The sequence below is a fragment of the Leguminivora glycinivorella genome, chromosome 13 (assembly GCF_023078275.1).
Source record: "Leguminivora glycinivorella isolate SPB_JAAS2020 chromosome 13, LegGlyc_1.1, whole genome shotgun sequence".
Lineage (NCBI taxonomy): Eukaryota > Metazoa > Arthropoda > Insecta > Lepidoptera > Tortricidae > Leguminivora > Leguminivora glycinivorella.
This window is the reverse complement of record NC_062983.1, coordinates 17,144,615-17,157,805: the sequence shown is the minus strand read 5'-3', so window position 1 is coordinate 17,157,805 and position 13,191 is coordinate 17,144,615.

Genomic DNA, 13,191 nt, shown 5'->3' with positions numbered 1-13,191 from the left:
TGTACGATATTAAGGCCTATACTTATATGCATCCATGTTTTACGGGCAAGACCTGATTTATGAGTATTTTTTTTTAATCGCTCGTGTACAACTAGCCTTAATCGCCGTGAACCTGGGTTTCCGCTGCGGTCACCTATTTCTGGTTTCTCTTAGTGACCATCTTGAAATTGGATACATGAGTAGCAGCCCGTAATTGGACGTGATGTCAGGTATTTAGGTAATACTATTAATTATTTTGACGACCGTTCTGGCCTAGCGTGTCTAGGCCCGAAACATGTCTTAGCAACAGCGATATTATAACCTGAGTACAACCGTAGATACATTAATTGTTTTGAAAGTTCTTAAAAAAAAAGTAAAAAGTAAAGTTCTTGGTTCCCTTTCTTCCCGTGGGTGTCGTAGAAGTCGACTATGGGATATGGGTTAAATTGTGGCGTAGGCGAGAGGCTGGCAACCTGTCACTGCAATGTCACAATTTGGATTTCTTTCAACCCCTCTTTGCCAAGAGTGGCACTAAAACCTTAGTAGTTCATGTGCTCTGCCTACCCCTTTATGGGATACAGGCGTGATTATATGTATGTTATATGTATGTATGTTAAAAAGAAGCTGATTTGACTAGTAGGAAACTAGCCTATTTTATCTATTCTACACGATTAACATTGAACCAGTTCTCACGTAGCAAACAGCAGTAAAACACATGTGGGATACAATTGAGCAAATAACACCTGATTCTGTACTAATTAATCACCAGTGGATTATTGCCCCTGCCCGGTGATTATTCACACAGTATAGATGCAAACAGTAGTGAAATACTCTCAAGAACATTGGATACTGCAAGCACAAAAAGGGCCGTAAAGTATAATAATTGTTGACGCTAGGCTACGATTCAAACCTCAAACCTAGGCTCTGTCTCGTCAATAGGAGATAGCTATAGCCACACCTCGGACACTGGCGATAAAATATATGAAAGAGGCGCGTTCCTATCACACAGTCTAATAAGCTCGTGTAGGTGAACGCGTACCATGCTTGTATGAGTGACATATGACAGGTCGACTGTTCACGTTTCTGACAGGCGGTAACTGTGAGGTAACCAAGAGGGGGTGGGCGGCACTTTCAGCGGGGAGCGGGAGTGGCCATACTGTACGATAGTACTCTTTATTATACTGTACTATAGCTATGATAACGATATTGTAATCGTTTGCACAAATGCTCATGAAACGCTCACGAAACGAAACGCTCGTAGATATCTATCTCTGTCGCTCTTGCGTATTGGCGTGACAGAGCCAGACTACCTATCGCGGCGTTTCGTTTTCGTTTCTCATTCATTCGCTTGCCCTTATCCCAGTCATTAGGGGTCGGCGCAGCATGTTCTTCTCTTGCATGCCTCTCTATCACCCGTCATCTCATCATTCAGTTGTTCTCGTTTCATAATCATCTTTCACACAGTCCATTATTACACCAGTACTAAGTGATGATCGTCGCAGGGTGCTATTATGACTATATCGCGCGATTAGGGTAATCACAATCACGACATATTCGAGTTTGAGGAAGTGAAGTATTGTGATAGGCTAGTAGACATTCCTACACGTTGATAACGTAGACAACGCAGTAGTGATTGAATACAGATAAACCACCTCTCCATACGATAAGGGATTGCCTCTGTCACGTATGTTAATCATATATAAGAAGCTGTACTTTAGTATTAAGGAGAGTATTAAGGGAAGTGTTAGGAGATAGGTTGGAGATATTATACAGGTATACCGTGGTCTATGGACCACAACTGACAAGAGTGTTTACTTCAACCACCTCCCAGGCACTCTGCCTATTTCAGTATACTAGGTAACGATATATTAGGCCATGGAATACTTTATAACTCACTAGCGACCCGCCCCGGCTTCGCACGGGTACTATACCTACATGTAAACCTTCCTCTAGAATCACTCTATCTATTAAAAAAATCGCATCAAAATCCGTTGCGTAGTTTTAAAGATTTAAGCATACATAGGGACATAGGGACAGAGAAAGCGACTTTGTTTTATACTATGTAGTGACGTTGAAACAGGACGGAATGTAGACGTGATTTTCGGGATATCAGTTGATCATTTTTAAACATATAGAAACTTATACAATACATCTACGCAACTTTATTTTCAGTACAGATGGTGGTTTTACGCACTAGTGCGAGAAGTGGTTCCATCTGTACTAAAAACGTCGTACGATACACGTGCGAAAAATAAATTCGTTACTCGTGTCGATTTAATTTTAATTTATCGACACTCGTTTCGAACATCCTTTTTTCGCATGAGTATCGTAATGTACTATTCCGTTAAGATAATCAGAAAGTTAACTTCTAAAATCTCATATTAATTAATTGTTAACACTTTCGAAACCGGGCTCTACGCGGCGCTAAGACATTTTCGCTACATACGGGGAAACCCATGTAATCGGCTACGCTTCTACGAGCGGTGTACCCGACAGTCGGGTTCTTGGTAAACTAACCTATTCTACTCTACTGCTGTTTATTTTTTGTACAAAAGCTGTGCTAAGTTAATCGCTACTAAGTACCTGCCATTTATATCCAGTAATCGCTAATTACAGATTTTAATAGTCTCAGAGAGAACATCGACTACAGTTTTATGTTTCAAAACAAAATAAAATTAGACGGATATCTAGTAAAGAGTTAGTACTTATAAGACACTGCAGGTCTATTATGCTTCCAATCCATACTAATATTATAAATGGGAAAGTGTCTGTGTCTTTTTATTTGTCCGTCTTTCACGGCAAAACGGAGCGACGAACTGACGTGATTTTTTAAGTGAAGATAGTTGAAGGGATGGAGAGTGACATAGGCTACCTTTTGTCTTTTTCTAACGCGAGCGAAGCCGCGGGCAAAAGCTAGTTTTAGATAAGACATCTGTCACTCTCACATGACATTTTTTTCTAGAACGTGACGGATGCTTTATCCACGTAGATAAGTGATAGAATTGAAAGCATGATAGGCCCCCTGGTCCCGAAGTTGAGAAGTGACTGGTTAAGAAGCGAGTAAGGTGATAGAAAGGAACAAAAAAAATTATAGTTGCCGAGCGATGAACCGTTAATCGCTCATTTACACGGGAGCGGGCTATCTTTTGTTTCTTTCTATTGCAGGTGGCTCATGGCTCGCTTCTGATGGGACCGAAGCCTAAGACGGATAGTAATAAGTTAGTATCCGGTAAAATATAACAACATTATTATTCATACATACATACATACAATCACGCCTGTATCCCATGAAGGGGTAGGCAGAGCACATGAAACTACTAAAGCTTCAGTGCCACTCTTGGCAAATAAGGGGTTGAAAAAAAAAACGAAACTGTGACATTGCAGTGACAGGTTGCCAGCCTCTCGCCTACGACACAATTTAACCCATATCCCACAGTCGCCTTCTACGACACCCACGGGAAGAAAGGGGGTGGTGAAATTCTTAACCCATCACCACACAGGCAACATTATTATTCAGCTGTAAATAATTAAATTCATCGCAATTAGTCTAAGTAATGGTTTAAATTGGAACCACATTATTTAGAAGCTCATGATGAATGACGGTTCCTTTATAGATCACTAATATCATAATTAATTACATTAATTATTTATGTTACCGTAAGCCTGACATTTTAGATGTATTTAATAACGAATAGTTTAATTATAGTGAGCATGAATTAATTATATTAATGTAGTAACAAAATGTAGACTGAAATAAAATTATCATTTTGTAACATACCTGGGAATTATATATTATATTCAATTCAATTCAATTCAATCATTTATTCATAAATAATAATTTACACGTCACATCATCATATTACAATTTGCATTTCTTTTATAGTTCGTATGGGTAAAAATAATAATAGTAGGTACTTAATCTAGTATTAAATAGTATTAACCATAGTTTAATAATTTGCTATTTATATTACAAGCTCTGTAGGTATTTTACATGCATGTTTTTTTTTAGTTAAATTTCGAGTATGAATGTTCCGTCTATCCGTTGTAATAGGTTAGTAGGTTCAGCTATTATTTACTTTTTTACTTGCCTAAGTAATCGTGCAAAGCATAGTACGCTTCGGAGATGAAGAGGGATTTTAATTTTGACATGAACAAGCTGTTACTTTTAGCGGTCTTGATGTCCTCGGGCACTTTATTATATATTTTAGGACCGATATAGTTGAGGCACTTTTTAGCCTTAGCCAATCGGGTTCGAGGCGCACGGAGCTCCTGGCCGCGTCTGAGGGGTGGTGTAGCGGTCGAAAACGTCAGCCGCGTTAGCTGGAGACCCGGGTTCGATTCCCGGCTTCGCCACCAGTGGGCTTGATCGTTTTTTCTTTAGTGTATGGTATCTATTTCAGTTTATAATGCACAATTGTATTAATTATATAGATAGAAAAAACCCATGACTCAAGAACAAAAATACCTGTGCTCACTGCACAAATAAATACCCTTACCGGGATTTAAACCCAAGACCTTCGTCTTCGTAGGCAGGGTCACTACCCACTAGTCCAATTGGGCCATGTTAATAATATTATTTAAGTACTTGACAGCCACTGGGCAGAAAGCGGTGTACACCTCTCGACACCCTTGAGTCCTCACACCGGTGTTGCCCTTGAGCCATCTTGCATGTCGCTGTTTGTGAGAGCCTATCTTGTGGGGACGAGTCCGTTTTAGGATAACCGCCTCAAAACCTTAGATGAAAAGGGCCAATTACGAAAAGAGAGACCTAAGCCCTCCTACGTGTACACGTATAACTCCGCTGGCGAACTTTATTGCCACCCGTGCCAGCCAGTATTTAAAAGCAAGTTCGGCCTGGCCAGCCACATTAGAGCACACGCAAGGAAACGTCCGTAAGGCTTATTTAGGGTCGCCGTCATCGAAAACGATGAGGAGGACTATATATTAGGCAGGCGTCCGGTTTTTTACCCCGTAACTCAGTATTTAATCCATCACTTTCATCCAATAGCCCAGTTCATTTTAGATTCCATGAACTCTCAAATAGTCCTTACGCGGGTACCCTGGCGGGTATTGCCTCTGCGTGTATCCCATGATACGGACAAGGGAAACATCCGCTCGGTGTACCCCTACCATTTCACTAAAATGTCAAAAGGGCATCTATGCGTTGGTTCCGTCCTCGCGCACGACTCCCAAATGTCCGGGTCACCATTGAACCGTGATGGGAAAGACATAGGTACTTCTATAAAAACCTTTAAATTTTCTGAGACATATTCAAATATTAAGTAGAGGCGGGCGGCATGGGCAGTGCAAGGCCAAACTCGATACATTAACGTGAGTACATCCGCATATTAAAATATAATGAAATGTCTCGCTAAGAGCGACCGGTCTGGCTCAGTCGGTAGTGACCCTGCCTGCTAAGCCGCGGTCCTGGGTTTGAATCCCGGAGGGCATTTATTTGTATGATGAGCACAGATATTTGTTCCTGAGTCATGGATGTTTTCTATGTATATAGATATGTTTTCTAAGTATATATTTATCTATTTAAGTATGTATATCGTCGCTTAGCACCCATAGTACAAGCTTTGCTTAGTTTGGGGCTAAGTTGATCTGTGTAAGTGTCCTAAATATTTATTTATTTATTTATTATTAAATACAAGAAAATAGCCACAAGGCGCCCATAAAGCGAAAACGAAATTTGTTAACACCGTCAAACAATGCCCAGTTTATGATACCACATAAAATATTAACCGTGGCAAGTCAAAGTGTAAACGAAACATTATTTTATTGAAACTTGCACGGGAAGCATGGTCGCGCGATAGACGATAAAATATCAGGCTGTCCCTATCGCACTTACAAATAGTGCGATAGGGACGGCCTGCTATTTTATCGTCTATCGCGCGACCATGCTTCCCGTGCTGGACAATAAATCCACTCACCTACTCCCGTAAAATTCGGGAGGTTGATTGAGTCAGTATTTTTATTGTGTCCCGTGAATCAATGGGGAATGTTTCAGTAATAAAACGGTTTACGATTGTTTTCACGGAAAATTTGTGGGCCGTGAAGTTCCGTCATTTTCTTGAACGCTTTAGAGGACAATTGACATTTTCGGGCGGCGACAGTATAAAATAATTGAGCTATTTGTGAGTTTTGGGATTTATTTATTATACCTAAGTACTTACTAGAAATCTGAGACCAAAAGGAAGATGGAGAGATGAAATTGTAGAGATAACCGGAGAAAACTGGACTGAAGTACTGTAGCGCCTGATAGAGACAACTGGAAATGCCTGGAGAAGGCCTTTACCCGACGAGGGGTCCATAAATAAAAAAAGTGTTCTACCAAAAAAAAGAGTGAAAAGTTAGAGATATATAACTTAGTATTACACCATTAATTATAATTTATTTAATTTCAATGTTATTCGAATCTTTTTTCTATGAAAAATGCTATTTCATTAATTAATATATAATTTAAAATAACATGTAATTTCAAAGTTGGAATAATACAGGCTTTTTTGTTTATTATTTACTTACTAGAAATATTTACCAGCGGGCCTAGCACGTCGTGATATATCCTATCGCGCCGGTTACAAAAAGTAGATAGGCAAGGGTCAGGCTGATACCGCGGTTCACAGAATGCTCGAAAGATTATATTATCTGTTGACGACCGGTCTGGCGCAGTCGGTAGTGACCCTGCCTGCAACGCCGCGGTCCCGGGTTCGAATCCCGGTAAGGGCATTTATTTGTGTGATGAGCACAGATATTTGTTCCTGAGTCATGGATGTTTTCTATGTATATAAGTATTTATATATTATATATATCGTTGTCTGAGTACCCACAAAACAAGCCTTCTTGAGCTTACCGTGGGCCTCAGTCAATCTGTGTAAGAATGTCCTATAATATTTATTTATTTATTTATTTTTTTATCTGTATTATTGTAAACTACTACATGATTAACCATGAATCGTTCAAAACTCTTATTGTAGCTGAACTTGCCGCGTAGCTAACGTGCTACGCCAGTAACGTCCTTGCAATACTGAAAAAGACAGCATTTGTATCAAAACGATCTAAGTGATCTGAAATAATGAGCCTATTTATTTGTACTATTAATTGCGTGATGGGCACCCTGCCGAGGGACCAGGGCCTGGAGGGTAGTTTTTAGGTTTATTTATGTTTTATATAAGTTATAGTTTAAGTTTTTTTTTCCACTATTTGTACTTATGTATAATCATACTTACTTATGTTTTAATAAACGTTATGAAATATGAAAAAAAAAAAAAACTAATAAACAATAGTAGTGGGGGTAGTCTTTATGAACAATGTGTCAACTAAAAATGTTTTGCGTTTAAAAATATCGTAGTATTTCCATTTAAAATATTCAACAAAGCTTGTCTCGAATGGTTTTAACACGTCCAAATTTGGCCCAGCGCAGTAAAAAACACACGAAATACTTAGTGTGTTTTGTACTCACAGATAACGTTTAATAGATAGCGTACCGAAATATTTCCCGACTCGGATACATTTATTTTTTTATTAATTGGTTAAAGTACCAAAGTAACTATCGTAATAACAAATTACTTTAGTCCTAGCTCTCAGGGATTGTCCAAGTTTATTTTAAATAATAAATGGACGGAAATTATTGTTACTTTGCGAAAATGCATGTTATTTAAACTAACGTTGTGGTTCCGCTCATCCGCGAAAAGATGGCTCAGTACTCACCCGTTATAGTTACCCTTAAGCCTCCGCCACACATAAAGCTTTTTGATAGCGCATTACGCGCTCGTTAGTTCCCGCCGGCGTCCGCTGGGCGCAACGCCAGCGTTCGTCCGGCGCACCGCTATCATTGCGCTCCGCTAACGCTCCGCCTACGCTCTGAAACCGCGCATGTGTCCGAGCTTTTATACTTATCCCTCCCGCCCGAAAATAAATTTAACAAACTAAGTACCAGAAATTAGAAAATTCTGCACGTTTGCGTCACTACGAGGCATTCTTAAGAGATGCTGGACAAAACATTATATTAAGAAAAAATATTAAAAAAAAACTGCTAACGTACCTATTTTGAAACACCTAGGTAACTCTTACTCCATTGTGCATCATCATCACCCTGCTTATATATTGCAGAATCTAGTGAGCAGATCCTTACTCGTACTATTTTCTGTGTGCACGTTCGCTTATGAAATGTTCGCATTGCATTGTTGCTGGTTGTAGTAACAATGCTTTTGTCTGAAGCATCGGTGTACGGATGGCGTTTTCCGACTACCTTACTCATTAGAATTACTTTTCCTGCATGTGAATTTGATATTAAATAAACATCAAGAGATACTTCCGTACTATTTTTATTGAGGAAATATACCTATGGGTAATTTAAAATGAGTCGCTTTACGTTAAACGCCCATTTTCGCGCGAATCAACGCGTTTTTCCTGATATAATGAAAGGGTCCTTACGACATCTTCCTTTGTTATTCAGAAAAAAACTTTACGTAATTTTTCCTAAGTACTTATTAAAACTAATCTATAACAGGTAGGAAATTTTATTGAATAACTATCTATCTAATGAACATAATTATTTATTTCAAATATCTTCAACATGATAATGGTTTACCTTGTTTCAACCTTCAAAAAAACCACTCAAGTAAACATTCTAAATAGCACCAATGACTCGGCAAAACTCGTGCCTAATAATTAGATCTTGCTGAAACAAAAACGCGCAGCGGTCAGCGGCCCATTTGTCTTTATACTGCAGACGAAGGTTCCACTGTCCCTTGCCTCTGTTGTTCATTTTTCTCCTCCTTTTCCGGGGCCAAACGGTAAAGAGAAACTTAATTGGAGGCTTTCTCGCCGACTCTTGGGCTCAATGAAAAATTACGAGCTAAACGAGCACACGCTTGGGAATTTGTGCTCATTCTGAGACGGTTTATGGAAAGAAATGCGTAGACTTACTTACTAAGGCTTCCCTAGATAAACGTAGGCTGACAAACGTAATTTCGATGAAATATACTGCTCATTAGTAGACTTAATTTAATTCCGCTCTTTTAAATTTATGCCGGGTATTTCATTGCACGTCGGCGCTCGTCAAGGGTCTTACGCGGTATATTTTTGAGTCATGTTTATAATGTAAGCTATTTTAGTATGCTTTTGGAATATGTTTTTAGTGATTACATTTTCGCGGAAAAAGAGTTGCAAAAATTTTCTGTTGTTTCGCTAATGTTGTATGATAATAAGTATCAACATTGGTTAGGTAGTTACAATCCACAGTTAGGTTCCAAGTGTCACAATCAAATCAAACGATTAAAAACCGAAAAAAGTATTTATATTATATTACTTATATATATCATTGTTTGAGTATCCACGACACATGCTTTCTTGAGCTTACCGTGGGACTCAGTCAATATGTGTAAGAATGTCCTATAATATTTATTTATTTATTTATGTTTGTCGAATAAATCCCATGGACCAAGTAGTTTTCTTGATGGTGTGTGTATGTATGAAGAAATATCATGGGTTCATTTTGAGATTTCACTTTTAATTTTCCTCATCAAATTGTATAAAAATGTTTCTTACCTAGGTCAGAGAGAATAGAGTTATAGTTATATAGGTCTTTGCCTAGGTATAAAGCTAATATACCTACAAAAACTATCATGAAACCAAAATTGCAAAATAGTTATTTGTTATAAAAGGGGGCAAAGTTGTATTTTAACGCCGAGTGTGGAATTGAAAAACAAGCAAAGGATTGAAAGGATTCTAAGGTTGAACCACGAGCAAAGCGAGTGGTTCGAGAATAGGATCCTGAACTTGCGAGTTTTTTAACACACGAGAAGTAAAATACATTTGCACCCGAGTGTAACACAAAAGTTTTCCCCACACTATAGCGAGGAAACTACGACGCAAAAAAATGCGTTTATCACTGCTTCCAGTAGTTCCACAGGTGGTAAATCATCTTAATTCCTAGATTCACCTACTTTTATCAATTTTAAAGCAGTTAATTTGATTTTATTCAAGGTCAAATTACTTTACCCACTAGTGGATAAAATGCGTTTTTACCCGCTGGTATTAAAGGACAAAACACGTGTTTCCAAGCTAGTGAGGGGAAAATAATTGTTTTAGTGGTAATTTACTATAGCTCTAAAAAACGCGGTAACACAAACATCAGTTTCCGATCGACCATAAGTTACGTCCACAAATCGCAAAAGACAGCCCAAAAACACGGTAATTGGTTAAGCAGTGGACGGGGATTACCCTAGTTGTTGATTATTGTGCTTTCGGGGTTCCCTTAGGCCGAGAACACACGGACGAATATTTTTTGTAGCATCAAGTCAAATGAAATATCATGGGGCAGATAGTTATGAGTAGACCTCCTGCCGGCCTTGCCGAAATGACAATTTTATTGACGCCGTTCTAAGCGCAGTCTGACTATGTCGAGCTAAGCATTTAAGAGAAAGCTGGCAAAAGATAGCGCAAAATGGCGTGCAGTTCTTGTATCGGAAGCTAAGACTCATTTTAGGCTATCACGACAGCCAATATGAAAGTTTCAAATGTTAGCCAAAAATTGTTGATTTGGGATTATAATTTTTTTCAAAATCTTATGAAAAGACGCAAGAGCAAAGCAATTGAAAAGCTTTGTATTTTTTAACCCGCGACGCAAAAACGACGGGGTGTAATAAGTTTGACATGTCTGTCTGTTTTATCTGTTTGTCTGTCTGTCTGTCTGTCTGTCTGTCTGTCTGTCTGTCTGTCGTAGCTCCCGAGTCCCGACCGGATGAACCGATTTAGATTTAGTTTTTTTTGTTTGAATGCTGAGTTAGTCGGCAGTAATCTTAGCATTGTTTCATGAAAATCGGTCCACTATGTCGCGGTCAGGGGCTTTTCCAAATTTTAATTTTGTGGTTAGGTTACTCTAATTATTGAAGGAACAAAAGAAACGCTTTTCTTGAATATGAAAATATTCAAGAAAACAAAAGAACAAAAGAAACGCTTTTCTTGAATATGAAAATATTCAAGAAAAGCGTTTCTTTTGTTTCTTCTTTTGTTTGTTTTGTTTTTTATGTGTATAAGAAATTATACACATAAAAAATAATTATATGTATGTATTTCTGTCACTAACAATATTGCTGTCGCGTTTTTGCTGTCGGTGGTTCTTGTGGAAAGCGTGTGTGCTCGGTGTCATACGCATCCGTGTGTTCCATCCCTTACCGGACTCCTGCATAATCCACGCGGCCGCGATTAACTCGCCTGCATTAGAGAACATACTGCAATATTTATATTGTGCTTATGCCTTAAGCGTTCTATTTGCTAGCATATCTGCCGTTGTGTTCTTTGAACGGTATTTTATCATGCGAAAAATGTTAGGGCGTTGTGGCAGGTTTTTATACAAAGAGCTACTTGCATACTTAAATTGTTTCTCTAAAGTCAAGTCAAGTGTAGGTATAGTTAGCCAAGAAAGTGGTTTACCACTTTTCGACTCTATTTTAAACATATAAGGTCGAAAAGTGGTAAACCACTTTTTTGGCTGACTATACGTAGCCAAAAGCACAACGCTTACGATCTATATCGCTCTTGCGTATTGGCGCGAGAGAACCATCAGACTGCGTTTTGATAGGCGTCGTCAACGGTATCTTTTCGACTAGGCCATAGGCCATTTTGAGCTTATATGTACAAGGAACTTTCTCAAACACTCCGGTATTCTGAATCACTTAATTTGGCACATACTCGTAAACAACCATATTATACGTATTTTTGGTTCAAGGTTTATTTACAATTACGATTGATCTAATTAATTGAATTAATTTATTTGATTTATTCCTAAAGTTGTTACTAAGCCAACTTATCTACACATTGAGTGAATGAGATCTGAAATGTCAAACTTATAAAATTGTTAGGTGAGTTAAAACATAATTGAATTCCCTCTTACAACACTGTGTATAAGGTACTTAATATAGTAAAAATTCCCATGTTTTACTCGTTGTTAAATAAAAATAACTATAATAACTACTAAATTGAAAAACTGTAACTAGGCCAACAAGTCTTTAAATTCACTAACACTTTCACCCAAAAACTTCAATCCTTTGACAGACAAAGAAAATCGAATCGCCGATTTCCTAATACGACTCGTACCTCATTACACTAAAACGTATTAATAGCTTTCAAATGTCTGTGTCACGACGTGCCAGCCACAGTTCAATCAAATTACAGTAATGGAATGACCGTATCTGGTGATTGGAGATGCGACGCGTGTGACGAGCCAGTGATCCCGAGTGGCAAACATTCATCAGTGATCTTTCTTGTGAGCATTTGCAGTAGTATCTGTGTACAGAACTAACATTTTTTAGATTTTGTAGAGAATGAACTGGAGTTTGCGCCTTGGGGTTTAGTAACGTTTCATTTTCGAATAGGTATATTTGTTTAGATAAGCGGAGTTTCCAAAGAGTGCCGCTTGCCTTTATGTTGTGAAAAAAAAAAATTACATAACTACGAAATATGTTGCGTCACATTTTTGCATTTTTACCAGAAGTTACAGTTCTAAACTAAAGTTTTGATTGTTCAGTTTGATATTTCGTATATTATAGTTTCGTACTGGTAATCGTTGAAAAGTCTGAAGGTGTCATACCAGTCACAGTTCCATCAAATTACAGTAATGGAATGACCGTATCTGGTGATTGGAGATGCGACGCGTGTGACGAGCCAGTGATCCCGAGTGGCAAACATTCATCAGTGGTCTTTCTTGTGAGCATTTGCAGTAGTATCTGTGTAAAGAACTAACATTTTTTAGATTTTGTAGAGAGTGAACTGGCTGGTGAGTTGTGACTTGGGGTTTAGTAACATTTCATTTTCGAATAGGTATATTTGTTTAGATAAGCGGAGCTTCCAAAAAGTGCCGCTTGCCTTTATGTTGTGAAAAAAATTACATAACTACGAAATATGTTGCGTCACATTTTTGCATTTTTACCAGAAGTTACAGTTCTAAACTAAAGTTTTGATTGTTCAGTTTGATATTTCGTATATATATAGTTTCGTACTGGTAATCGTTGAAAAGTTTGAAGGTGTCATACCAGTCACAGTTCAATCAAATTACTGATTGAAACAACATTATACACAAATTACTGAGTGGAACAAGTAGTCTATCTTACGGGCTGAAATCAGTCTGCGTTCATTCATAGCAACGTTTTTTTTTTTCAATTAGTAGTGCTGATAAAGTACCTGACGCTAGACTGCGAAACTAAA